Source organism: Pygocentrus nattereri, chromosome 18 (genome assembly GCF_015220715.1).
Source record: "Pygocentrus nattereri isolate fPygNat1 chromosome 18, fPygNat1.pri, whole genome shotgun sequence".
Classification (NCBI taxonomy): domain Eukaryota; kingdom Metazoa; phylum Chordata; class Actinopteri; order Characiformes; family Serrasalmidae; genus Pygocentrus; species Pygocentrus nattereri.
The window spans coordinates 17,103,055-17,116,624 of NC_051228.1; the positions used below are offsets into that span (position 1 = coordinate 17,103,055).

Here is a 13,570-nt window from a genome sequence, read left to right on the forward strand (position 1 = left end):
ATCTGACTCTGTTTCTGTTGCTCTCTCTCTCTCTCAATCTGACTTTCTCTGTTTCTGTTGCTCTCTCTCTCTCTCTCTCTCAATCTGACTCTGTTTCTGTTGCTCTCTCTCTCTCTCAATCTGACTCTGTTTCTGTTGCTCTCTCTCTCTCAACCTGGCTTTCTCTGTTTCTGTTGCTCTCTCTCTCTCTCTCTCTCTCTCTCTCTCAATCTGACTCTGTTTCTGTTGCTCTCTCTCTCTCTCAATCTGACTCTCTGTTTCTGTTGCTCTCTCTCTCAATCTGACTCTCTGTTTCTGTTGCTCTCTCTCTCAATCTGACTCTCTGTTTCTGTTGCTCTCTCTCTCTCAGTCTGACTCTGTTTCTGTTGCTCTCTCTCTCAATCTGACTCTCTGTTTCTGTTGCTCTCTCTCTCTCTCTCTCTCTCTCTCTCTCTCAATCTGACTTTCTCTGTTTCTGTTTCTCTCTCTCTCTCTCTCTCTCTCTCTCTCTCTCTCTCAATCTGACTTTCTCTGTTTCTGTTGCTCTCTCTCTCTCTCTCTCTCTCTCTCTCTCTCTCTCTCTCTCTCTCTCACTCCTCTTTATATAGTCTACCACAGAGGTCACTAATAGGCGGACTGCAGACCCAGACCTGCGGACCTGGACCTACAATCTATAAACTATAGAGAATTATTTAATTTCGACAGGCTTCTCCTATTTTGATCAGCGTAGCTTCTCACAGACCAATCACATATTTTGTAAATGTCACACATGGCACTACTCAGTCAATCAGATCTGTGCATTATGAGACTCGAGTGAGTGACGGAGAAGTCCAAGAAGAAAGTCAGCCAGAGGGAAGTTACTTCACATGGTGTGCTCTAAAAAGAGAAAACTGACAATATATGTTGTTGAAATACGACTGAATTGTACTTTATGTGATTTGACATTCAGTTGTTGACTGCATCAGATATTGATATAACTACTAGGCTACTTTAGTAAATAGTATATGGCACTGAATCATGATGCAAGTTAGACATTATGATGTTCCACACCTTTGCTTGAGGATATTTTCTGTAGCTGGACCTTATTGAATTTTAATTAAAGACCCCTGATCTACCAGTTTAACTACTTTCCTTATTTAAAATAATAGTGAATATATCAAAACTATTAAATAGCATGACAAAAAAGATTAGCCCCCCCCAACACACACACACAGACACACACAAACTTTGCCTTTTACACACACTCGGTCGCTGTATGAGGAGACACCAGAGTGTGAACCATTGTGTGTTCACTCTGTGGAGCCCACGTGAAATTGCATTCACATGATCTCCACAGAGTACAGTTTATGATTTTCATCACCGACGTCCAACAAGTGTCTGTATGTTTCAGCTAAATGAGTGTTTGTCATATATATATATATATATATATATATATATATATATATATATATATATATATATATATATATACACTGCTCAAAAAAATAAAGGGAACACTTAAACAACACAATATAACTCCAAGTAAATCAAACTTCTGTGAAATCAAACTGTCCACTTAGGAAGCAACACTGACTGACAATCAATTTCACAGCTGTTGTGCAAATGGAATAGACAACAGGTGGAAATTATTGGCAATTAGCAAGACACACTCAATAAAGGAGTGGTTCTGCAGGTGGGGACCACAGACCACTTCTCAGTACCGATGCTTTCTGGCTGATGTTTTGGTCACTTCTGAGTGCTGGTGGTGCTTTCACACTCGTGGTAGCATGAGACGGACTCTACAACCCACACAAGTGGCTCAGGTAGTGCAGCTCATCCAGGATGGCACATCAATGTGAGCTGTGGCAAGAAGGTTTGCTGTGTCTGTCAGTGTAGTGTCCAGAGGCTGGAGGCGCTACCAGGAGACAGGCAAAATGACCTCCAGCAGGCCACAAATGTGCATGTGTCTGCACAAAAGGTTAGAAACCGACTCCATGAGGATAGTATGAGGGCCCGACGTCCACAGATGGGGGTTGTGCTCACAGCCCAACACCGTGTAGGACACTTGGCATTTGCCAGAAAACACCAGGATTGGCAAATTCGCCACTGGCGCCCTGTGCTCTTCACAGATGAAAGCAGGTTCATACTGAGCACATGTGACAGACGTGAAAGAGTCTGGAGACGCCGTGGAGAGCGGTCTGCTGCCTGCAACATCCTTCAGCATGACCGGTTTGGCAGTGGGTCAGTAATGGTGTGGGGTGGCATTTCTTTGGAGGGCCTTCATGTGCTCGCCAGAGGTACTGACTGCCATTAGGTATGAGATGAGATCCTCAGACCCCTTGTGAGACCATATGCTGGTGCGGTTGGCCCTGGGTTCCTCCTAATGCAGGACAATGCTAGACCTCATGTGGCCTCATGTGTCCCCAGACCTGAATCTGATTGAGCACATCTGGGACATCATGTCTCACTCCATCCACCAACACCACGTTGCACCACAGACTGTCCAGGAGTTGACGGATGCTTTAGTCCAGGTCTGGGAGGAGATCCCTCAGGAGACCATCCACCACCTCATCGGGAGTATGCCCAGGCGTTGTAGGGAGGTCATACAGGCATGTGGAGGCCACACACAATACTGAGCCTCATTTTGACTTGTTTTAAGGACATTACATCAAAGTTGGATCAGCCTGAAGTGTGTTCTTCCACTTTAATTTTGTGTGTGACTCCAAATCCAGGCCTCTACTGGTTAATAAATTTGATTTCCATTGATGATTTCTGTGTGATTTTGTTGTCAGCACATTCAACTTTGTATAGAACAAAGTATTCAATGAGAATATTTCATTCATTCAGATCTAGGATGTGTTATTTGAGTGTTCCCTTTATTTTTTTGAGCAGTGTACATGGTCGAAGGGTGTATATTATATACATCATATATAAAGTCAATGACTATGTATATCATATATATCATACAATGTATATATGGTATAAATCATGTATATAGTCAATGAGTGTATATAATATAGAAGATTTTTGGTGCCCAAGGCTCATCGGTGTTCATTCTCCCATTATAGTGTTTTAGAATGTTCTTCTCATTATTGTTCTAGAGTTTTCTTCCTCATAGAATGTTCTCCATCCACACTGTTCTAGAATGTTTTCCCTTTATGCACATTGTTAAAGAATGTTCTCCACATTCACGTAGTTGAAGAATGTTCTAGAATGTTTCCCTCATCATTCTTCTACAGCATCTCAGATTCACTGTTCAAAAATGTTCTCTCTGATTACCCTGTGGATCGGGGCCTTGTTGTGGCGGAAGGGCTTGTGTGGTCTAGGGATCTTCAAAGTCATCGGGAACAATATGCTCCTGGTAGCACCAGGGCAAACAGGTCTGAAGTGAAGACTCAGAATAACACGATTCAAAAACCCACCATGAAAAATTGGCACAGAAAACTGTGTACCCTACCCGGGAGAGGGTCACCGGGACCTACCCCTGGAGCCAGGCCTGGGGGTAGTGTCCCCCAGGTGGCCAGGCAGCCCACATAACCCGGCCGGGCTCAGCCCGAAGAAGCTATGTGGGGCGACCATGTGGGCCCACCACCTGCAAGGTCCAGCATGGGGGAGCGGTGCAGTGCTGCAAGGCAGTGGGAGATTGCAGGGGGCCTTTGGCAGCCTAGGCCCTTGTGGCAGAAACTGGTTCTTGGTACGTTGAATGTAACCTCACTGGGGCAAGAAGCCGTAGCTTGTATGGGAGGTTGAGAGGTAGCAACTAGATATAGTTGGGCTCACCTCCACCCACAGTGTCGGCCCTGGAACCACACTCCTGGATAGGGGTTAGTCTCTCCCCTACTCAGGGGTTGCACAGAGTGAGAGGCACCGGGCAGGAGTAGGGATACTCATGAGTAGATGTGGCCAAAAGCTTGTGGGGACCTGTCGGAGTGGTAACCCAAGAACCCCCTGGTGGACACCAGTGGTGAGGGAGGCCGTCAAGCTGAAGAAAGAGGCCTTTAGGGACTGGATGGCCCGAGGACTCGTGACTCAGCAGATAGGTACCGACAGGCGAAAAGGTGGCAGCTGCAACGGTGGCAGAAGCAAAATCCAGGGCATGTGAGGAGTTTGACAAAGCCATGGAAAAGGACTTTTGGTCGGCTTCAAGGAAGTTCTGGACAACTTTCCGGTGACTCAGGAGTCATCGCGGTGGCTGCGCCCAAGCTGTATTCGGCAAGGGTGGAGAAACTCTGACTTCAAATCAGGATATTGTCGGTCAGTGGAAGGAGCACTTTGAAGAACTCCTCCCTCATACCAACATGCCTCCCTCATTTCACACTGCTCAGCCTCCCTGGGAAAGTCTATGCCAAGGTGCTGGAAAGGAGACTCTGACCGATAGTTGAACCTCAGATTAAGGAGGAACAATGCGGATTCCGTCCCGGCCATGGAACAATGGACCAGCTTTTCACCCTCTTGTGGATTGTTGAAGGGGCACGAGAAGGCTTACGACTGTGTTCCCCAAGATATCTTGTGGGAGGTCCTCTGGGAGTATGGGCTACTACTCCAGGCCATTTGATCTCTGTACTCCCAGAGTGAGAGCTGTGTTCGTATACTCAGCATTAAGTTGGACCCTTTCAGTGTTAGTCTTGGGCTCCAGCAGGGTTGTGCCCTGACTCCACTCCTGTTTGTGATATTCATGGACAGGGTGTCAAGGCATAGCTGAGGTCAGGAAGACATTATGTGTGGAGGCCGGAGCATTGCGTCTCTGCTATTTGCAGACGATGTTGTTCTTTTGGCTGAATCACATGGATGCCTCCAGCGCTCGCTGGAGAGGTTTGCAGCTGAGTGTGAAGCGGTTGGTATGCGGATCAGCACCTCCAAATCGGAGTCCATGGTCTTAGCCCAGAAAAGGATGGCACGCCTACTCCAGGTAAGGGGAAAGGACTTGCCCCAGGTGGAGGAGTTTAAGTATCTCAGAGTCTTGTTCACAAGTGATGGGAAGAGGGATTGTGAGATTGGCGGCAGCAGTAATGTGGTCACTGTACCAGACTGTAGTGGTGATGAGGGAGCTGAGCTATAAGGCAAAGCTCTCTGTTTACCAGTGGGTCTACATCCCAACCCTCACCTATGGTCATGAGCTGTGGGTAATGAACGAAAGAAAGATGGAGATCAGGGTGGCGGGCTACAATCTATTCGATAGGGTGAGGAGCTCGGCCATCCAGGAGGAGCTCGGAGTAGAGCCACTACTCCTCTGCATTGAGAGGAACCAGCTGAGGTGGTTCGGGCATCTGATACGGATGCCCCCTGGAAGCCTCCTGGTGGGAGCACGGCCTACGTGCTAGGATAAGACCCCAGGGTCATCCTAGGACCTGCTGGGGGGATTACATCTCCAAGTTGGCCTGGGAGCGGCTTGGGGTCCCTGGGAATGAGCTGGAGGAAGTTGCGGGGGACAGGGTCATCTGGGATTCTCTGCTCTCCCAACTGCTACCGCGACCCTATCCGGATTAAGTGGTTAACAATGATGATGATGATGATGATGATGATGATGATGATGATGATGATTACACCATTCTAGATTGTTCCCATTCATGCTATTCTAGAATGTTTCCCTTCCATTCACATTGATCAAGAATTGTCTCCTCCATTCACACTGTTTAAGAATGTTCTCCCTATTTACATTGTACTAGACTGTTCCCATTCATGCCCTTCTCAAATGTTTTTCTTGCATTCACATTGTATAAGAATGTTCTCCCATTCAAACTATTCTATAATGTCTCCTCATTATTATTGTCTCCTCATTATTGTTCTAAAGTATTCTCTCTTATTTACACTGTTCTCTGATCCCATTCACACTGTTCAAGACTGTTCTCACCCCTTTCAAATTGTTCTAAAATGTTCTCCCTTTGCCTCCTTCACCAAACATTTTTTTTAATGTTCCCCATTTACACTGTTCAAAAATCTTCTCCCTGGTTACACTATTCTAGAGTGTTCTTCCAAACTGTTCTAAAATGCTATATCATCTTCACAAAAAACTGTAAAAATAATAATCAAATTTCTTTTATTTTTAGCTCTGTCTTTCTGTACTGCAGATTTGCCTGGGCATTTGCATTTGAACTCTGAACAGTTGTATAATGAGTCTCTTTGACAGTAACTACTACTTTTTACTTTCACTGATAAACAACCGTTACAAAAATCAACGTCACAAGACATTCATCAGCGCTGAAACCTTCATTGCACTGGAGAACTCTAGAGAACATTAGCCTAATGCTATCACTGCACTTTAGAAATTGGCATGTTAGTATTAACCCTTACAGTGAAAACAGACTCACCGCCACTCATTAGCGCCCGGTCTTCACTGTGATATTGTGTTGAGAAAACAGATGACTGAGATAATGAGTTTCAAACCTTATCTGTCAAGGTTACCCTGCAGAAGAGCATGAAGAGTGACTCCCAGGCAGTGTTATGTGTTGTGTCACCATGACTGTGGTGTGTACGAGGTGTTCTTATTTCACATTTCTGCATCCTGTGGTTTCTCAGTCAGAACAGAAGTTCAGTGCAGTGCAGTGCAGTGAGTGACATGAGCTGAAGTTCACAAAGTGAGAAAGGCGGTTAATGGCAAACTGTTCAACTGAAAAAGTAAAGGGCAGAGTACACCACAGACACAAACCATCACAAACACAACACAACAAACACAAACTCCAATGAACACTAATGATACAAACACAAATAAACAACAATAAATACCAACAAACACCACGGAACACAAACAAACAAATAGCAAGAAATACAACTGAACACCAGCAAACTTAAACACCAACAAACATTAACAATACCAACAAACACCAATTAAAACAGACACCAATAATGTACAAACACAAATAAACACCAATAAATACCAACAAACACCAATGAACACAAACAAAAATAACACACATGCACAAAGAAACATCAACAAACAACAGCAAACACAAATGAACACAAATGTATACAACATACAAACACAAATAAACACCAATATCAACAAACACCAATGAACACAAATGCCAGCAACATATAAACACAAATAAACACCAAAAAATACCAACAAACACCTTCTGCACATTCTCACTGTTCTAGAATGTTCTCCCTGTGCACACTGTTCTAGTGTTCTCCTTTATTCACATTGTTCAGGAATGTTCTCATCACATTCAAACTGTGGTACAATCTTCTCCCTCTTATAGATTGTTCTCACCCCATTCAAGTTGTTTTAGAATACTCTCCACCAATCACACTGTTGGTGTGAATGTGCTCTCTTCATTCACATTGATCAAGAATGTTCTCCCTATTGACACTGCTCTAGAAGGTTTCCCATCCATTCATACTTTTCGTTTTCTTTATTTACACTGTTCACAAATGTTCTCCCTATTCTCACTGTTTTAGGATGTTCTCCCCATTCATACTGGTCTAGAATGTTCTCCATTCACACTGTTCTAGAATGTTCTCCCTCATTCATGTTGAGAATGAGTGTTAGCTCAGGGCTGTCCTGCTGGAAAAGAAAAAAAACATAAGAACCATTATGAATAAAATCTGATGTTTTTGCTTTCTAAATGGGAATTGGCTAAAAAGTTACCATTAGAGACCACAAGTTTCCAAGTTTCACCTGGAATCATCTCACCTCTTAAACCATTAGAGTCCTTTATACAGTGATATCAACCCATCAGGTAAACACACCAGCAGGAACAGAAACTAAGGTAAGCGTTTCGATGAATTAAATTGTGGTTACTGCATTAGCCTGGGGCTAACAAATTACCTTGTGGTTACTGCATTAGCCTGGGGCTAACAAATTACCTTGTGGTTACTGCATTAGCCTGGGGCTAACAAATTACCTTGTGGTTACTGCATTAGCCTGGGGCTAACAAATTGCCTTGTGGTTACTGCATTAGCCTGGGGCTAACAAATTGCCTTGTGGTTAGTGTGTTAGCACGGGATCAACAAATTACCTTGTGGTTAGTGTGTTAGCACGGGATCAACAAGTTACCTTGTGGTTAGTGTGTTAGCACGGGATCAACAAGTTACCTTGTGGTTAGTGTGTTAGCACGGGATCAACAAATTGCCTTGTGGTTAGTGTGTTAGCACGGGATCAACAAATTACCTTGTGGTTAGTGTGTTAGCAAGGGACAAACAAATGTGTTCTATTGGGCTGAAGTCAGGACTCTGTGCAGGCCTGCTTTGTGCACTGGCCACATTAAATTTGGAGGTCTGTACTGATTGACTCTGCAGAATGTTGGTGACCTCTGCACACTATGCTGCTTTGTGTCACGATTGGCCCCTCCCAGTCCTGTCCATGTGTTCGTGTTTTGGTTTTGTAACTCCTCCCATGATTGTTTGCACCTGTCCCTCGTTTTCCCTGTTATTTAAGCCCTGTGTTTGCCGGTCTTTGTATTGGTCTCTGTTTCATGTCCTTGCTCTGTTTTGATGTTTGCTTAGTTGGACTCTGTTTGCTGTTAGTTCTGTTCTGGTTTGTGTCATGTCTGAACCCCATTCTATCCGTGTCGGCTATATGACATTGGACCGTTATGACCCTGATTCTGGATTTGCCCTTAATAAAAGTCGCTTATCTCAGCGTATGCGTCCGCCTCCTCGCTCCCCGTCACACTGTCATTTTACATGGCCTACCACTTTGTGCCTCAGTTGCTGTCATTCCCAATCGCTTCCAATTTGTGAATTTTTCAGAATTTAAGAATATATTAAGAGTATTTTAAAAAGCTGATTTTAGTTTTCCTGTGGGACACTCTGTGGCCCTTGGGGTGAAAAAAGGTTGAGAATCCCTGCTATGTAGCACGTGTTTGAAAAGGGTTTTATATAGTATAAATAAAGGTTCTGCTGTGGTTACTATGCCAAGCTTGTAAAAATATAACTTTTTTGGTACTATGTACAAGCATCAACCACTAAGGCCCTAATTCACAGACTGTAACTTGTACAGTGGAGAAAGATTAGATGAAGCTGAAATTGGCATCTCATTCATTCATTTCCCGTTCAACCTTAAATAAAAACTTACAACTCCATTTCCAAATAAGTCGGGATACTGTGTAAATAAAATAAATAAAATGTAAATAAAAACAATGTACAATGATGTGTAGATCATTGAAACTCTGTATTTCATTTAAAATAGTATAATGACAACAAATCAAATGTTGAAAATGTGACACGGCAACAGAATTCAGATGCAAGCAGATCATAAAAAGAGAGATTTAATCTCAAACAAGGGGTTGGGCAAAAACCAAAGACCAGTCCAAGAGTTGAAACACAGATCCAAACACACAGGCGACGGTAAAAAAGGGAAAATGCAAAAAGGCATGAGAGAGGTAATCCAGACAAAGGTCAAACAACATGAGGAGGCAATCATAACAAAACACTCAATAGGATCACAGGAATAAAATACTTAAACTAAGCCTGGGCTTATATCCTAAAGCTAAAAGGTCATATGACATAAAATACAGGTGAACATGATTAGAATTCCGGAGATTGTGAGCTGATAGGAGTGTGAATGAGAGTCAGAAGTCAAATGGAGTCTGAGCTGGATTCCGGTTGTGGTTGAAAAGTCACATGATTGCCCAAGGTATGCTGGGAGATGGAGTCTTTAAGGGAGTTCGTCAGAAGCTTGACAAAACTGAGAAATTGTTTTGTTTTTTGAAAAATTGATGCCCATTTTGATAACAACAACGCATTCCAAAAAAGTTGGGACAGGTGCATGTTTACCACTGTGTTTCATCACCTCTTATTTTAACAACACTCTGTAAGCATTTGGAAACTGAGGAGACCGACTGCTGTATTTTTGAAAGTGAAATATTTTCCCATTGTTGTTTGATATAGGATTTCAGCTGCTCAACAGTTTGAGGTCTCCTTTGTCATATTTTTATTTTATAATGTGCCAGATGTTTTCGGTGGTGACAGGTCCAGACTGCAGGCAAGCCAGCTTAGCTCCTGGACTCTTTTATTACAGAGCCATGGTGTTGTAATATATGCAGAATGTGCTTTGACATTGTCTTGCTGAAATAAGCAAGGCTTTCCCTGAAAAAGATGTTTCGATGGCAGCATATGTTGCCAAAACAAGTATGTATTGTTCAGCATTAATGGTATCGTCACAGATGTGCCAGTGACCCACATGTGCACTAATGCACCCCTATACCATCATGAATACTGACATTTGAACTGTGCACTGATAACAAGCTGAGTGGTTTCCAGCACAGAGGACACAGCGTCCATGATTTCCAAAAAGAAATTCAAAATGTTGATTTTTTGGACCAAAGAACACTTTTCCAATTACCCTCAGTCCATTTTAAATGAGCCCAGGCCCAGAGAAGGTGGCAGCATTTCTGGAACCTGTTTATATACACTCACCAGCCACTTTATTTGGTACACCTTCCTAGTAAAGGGTTGGACCCCCTTTTGCTTTCAAAACTGCCTTAATTCTTTGTGGCATACTTTCAACGAGGTGTTTGAAACATTCCTGACATTTTGGTTGGTTATTTGAGTTACTGTTACCTTTCTATCATTTCGAACCAGTCTGCCCATTCTCCTCTGACCTCTCACATTTTTGTCCACACAACTGCCGCTCACTGGATATTTTCTCTTTTTCTGACCATTCTCGGTAAACCCTAGAGATGGTTGTGTGTGAAAATCCCAGTAGATCAGCAGGTTCTGAAATACTCAGACCAGCCCGTCTGGCACCAACAACCACACCACGTTCAAAGTCACTTAAATCCCCTTTCTTCCCCATTCTGATGCTTGGTCTGCACTTCAGCAAGTTGTCTTGACCACCTCTACATGCCTAATTGCACTGAGCTGCGGCCATGTGACTGGCAGATTAGCTATTTGTGTTAACAAGTAATTGAACCTAATAAATAGTACCTAATAAAGTGGCCGTTGAGTGTATGTTTTTTGTCTTTGTGTTTAAAAGTTTTAACTTGCACTTATGGATACATTGACAAACTGTTTTCACAGACAGTGATGTTTTTCTGAGCACATGCAGTGATTTCCACTACAGAGTCATGTACACTTTAATGCAGTGCCTGAGGGCCCAAAGATCACAGCCAGCAAATACTGTCTCTTGCATACAGAAATTTCTCCAGATTCTCTGAATCTATTAATGGTATATGTACCGTAGATGATGAAAAGGTTCTTTGCTATTTTTTGGTGAGAAACAATTCAAAGTTATTCTTGAATTGTTGCACTATTAGATCGTGCAGTCTTTCACAGAGTGGTGAACCCCTCCTCATCTTCTGAAAGACTCAGCCTCTCTGAGATGCTCATTTTATAATCAATCATCTTACTAACCTGTTGGCAATTAACCACCAGGTGTTTTTAAGCATTACACAACTTCTTAGTGCCCCCATCCCAACTTTTTAGAAGGTGTTATTGGCATCAAATTCAAAATGCGCACACATTTTTCAAAAAACAATAAAAATTTTCAGTTTCAACATTTTCAGTTTCAACATTTGATATTTTGTCTTTGAAGCATTTTCAATGAAATATAGGGTTTAAATGATTTGCACATCATTGTATTTTGTTTTTATTTACATTTATCACAGAGTCCCAACTTTTTTGGAAAGGGGGTTGTAGATTCAGATGCATGTTCATGCAGTAGTGTGTGACTGCTGCACTATTTAAGGTGGAATGGAAATTCCAATAGGTAGTTATCATCAGCCTTGAAAGATTACCATATTAAGCAGGATAGTGTGGCTCTGCTAACACAACAGACAGTTTAACTACAGAGTTTATTTCCTAACAATTTTCAAACGTGACTAATTGACGCTAACTTGTCTGCTAGTGCGGCTCATGATGATTTATCTTCTAAAGTCTGTGAAGAGTTCACAATTCATTTTCAAATTAAAATAGACCTGATATGACAGGCTGTAGCTCAGCAGACTCAAACAAGCTCCTTTAATGTTCCTGTTAAGCTAGCTACATCAGCAATGACATCTTTCTCTGTTATCAACTATCAGGAGCTCACACTATTTTAGACAAACTATGTTCGTCCACATGTGATCTTGTCCCTGTTCCTACTGTTGCTACCTCTAGGTGATGTCATTACAAAGCATAGTATACATTTTCACAGCTATGCTGATGACACCCAACTATACGTTTCTATTCCTTCTGAAGATCAAGACTCTGTAGACCGACTAACCAGCTGTGTGTCAGATATTTCATGAAAAAACTTAAATATTGATTGTTGGTACAAAAACATACATTTCAGAAAAATTATTTATGAGAAACTTGGTTCTTTAGCTTCATATACCAAACTTGAAGTACAAATCTGGGTTAGATCTTAGACTATGAGCTCTGTTTTACCCCACATGTAAACATGGTCACTAAAATAGCTTTTTATCATTTGAGAAATATTGCTTAAGTTTGGCCAGTGCTCTCTCAGAGAAACACAGAAAAACTTGTTCATGCATTTGTTACAAGCAGACTTGACTACTGTAATGCTCTTCTTACTGGACTACCTAAGAAAACTATACATCCCTTTACACACAACTTTACACACAACTTTACACACACAAAAATGTTTTTTTTTTGTACAAAAATCCTAACAAAACAGAGAGCTCATATCATTCCTGTTGTAAAAAAAAAACTACAGATAGTGGCCTTCTAGAGATACCCTCTGTAAAATACAGGAAGTCTTTAATTTAGCATTTAATTAAAACACTGTGTCTATCTTCTAATTTTTTCATTTTCTTCTGATTCTAAATAAATACTAATGATTTCTTGTATAACTATGTTTTATCACCTGTCTGTAAAGCACTTTGAACTGCCACCGGCATTAAAAGTTCTATATAAATAAAATGAATAAATTTCTACTCACCTTGACTGGCCAGACAACTGAAACGCTCAAATAAACCTGAATGAGAGTCGTATGTCTGAACGTTGTGTTGGGGTTAAATATGTGCATGTAAAAGAGAGTGTAGATTATTATCAGGGCTTTCATCTAAAGCTTTATTTTGCATTGCTCATCTACCACAATGACTGCTATTGATCACCAGCTCTGCTCAGGCTCCGCCTCTTGTCACGCTCACCAAATCTCCAGCTGAAACCGTACGTTCTGTTCTATGCTCTTAAAAAACAGCTCTTTGGTAAAGACAGTGGTTCTATACAGAACCCTGAACACTTTAAGAACTATTTACATGCTTAAATTGTTCTTTGGATGGTGAAATGTTCTTCAGATTGATAGAGAATATGTTAGCAGCAAAAGGGGTTCTCCTATTGTATACAAACTTGACATCATAACAATAGCAGAACCCTTTTGGTGCTATACGGAACCTTTGATAAAGTTTCTATATAGAACCACTGACAACACATTCTCCATTAATCTAAAGAACAATTTGACCATGCAAAGAACCATTTAATTATGCAAAAGGCTCTTTGAGAATCATGTTGGAATCATTTTCTTTATTAACCCTTGAAGGACCATATTTTTTAAGAGTGATGCTTGACATTGTGATAGCAGAACCCTTATTGGTGGTATGTAGAACCATGTACAACAAATTTTCCATCAATCTGAAGAAATCGCTGAGTATTTATGGCTGTATGAGCTTGTTGGACATCCTGTTCCAAAACCATGTGCGTTAATATGCAGTTGCCTCCCTTTGTGGCT

At 41.8% G+C, this 13,570-nt stretch overlaps 1 protein-coding gene across 3 annotated transcripts in view; it reads right to left on the reverse strand.

Moving 5' to 3' along the window:
- adrb3b (adrenoceptor beta 3b) overlaps positions 1-12,854 on the reverse strand; it is a 32,947-nt gene extending 20,093 nt beyond the window's left edge. For 2 of the 3 annotated variants that reach the window (XM_017718885.2, XM_017718883.2), the window contains exon 1: positions 6,267-6,376. The gene's annotated coding sequence lies outside the window, so the exon portion shown is untranslated. Of the gene's footprint in view, positions 1-6,266; positions 6,377-12,781 lie in introns of those variants that run through there. The other variant, XM_017718884.2, reaches the window with a different exon arrangement.
- Between the last annotated feature and the right edge of the window lie 716 nt (positions 12,855-13,570).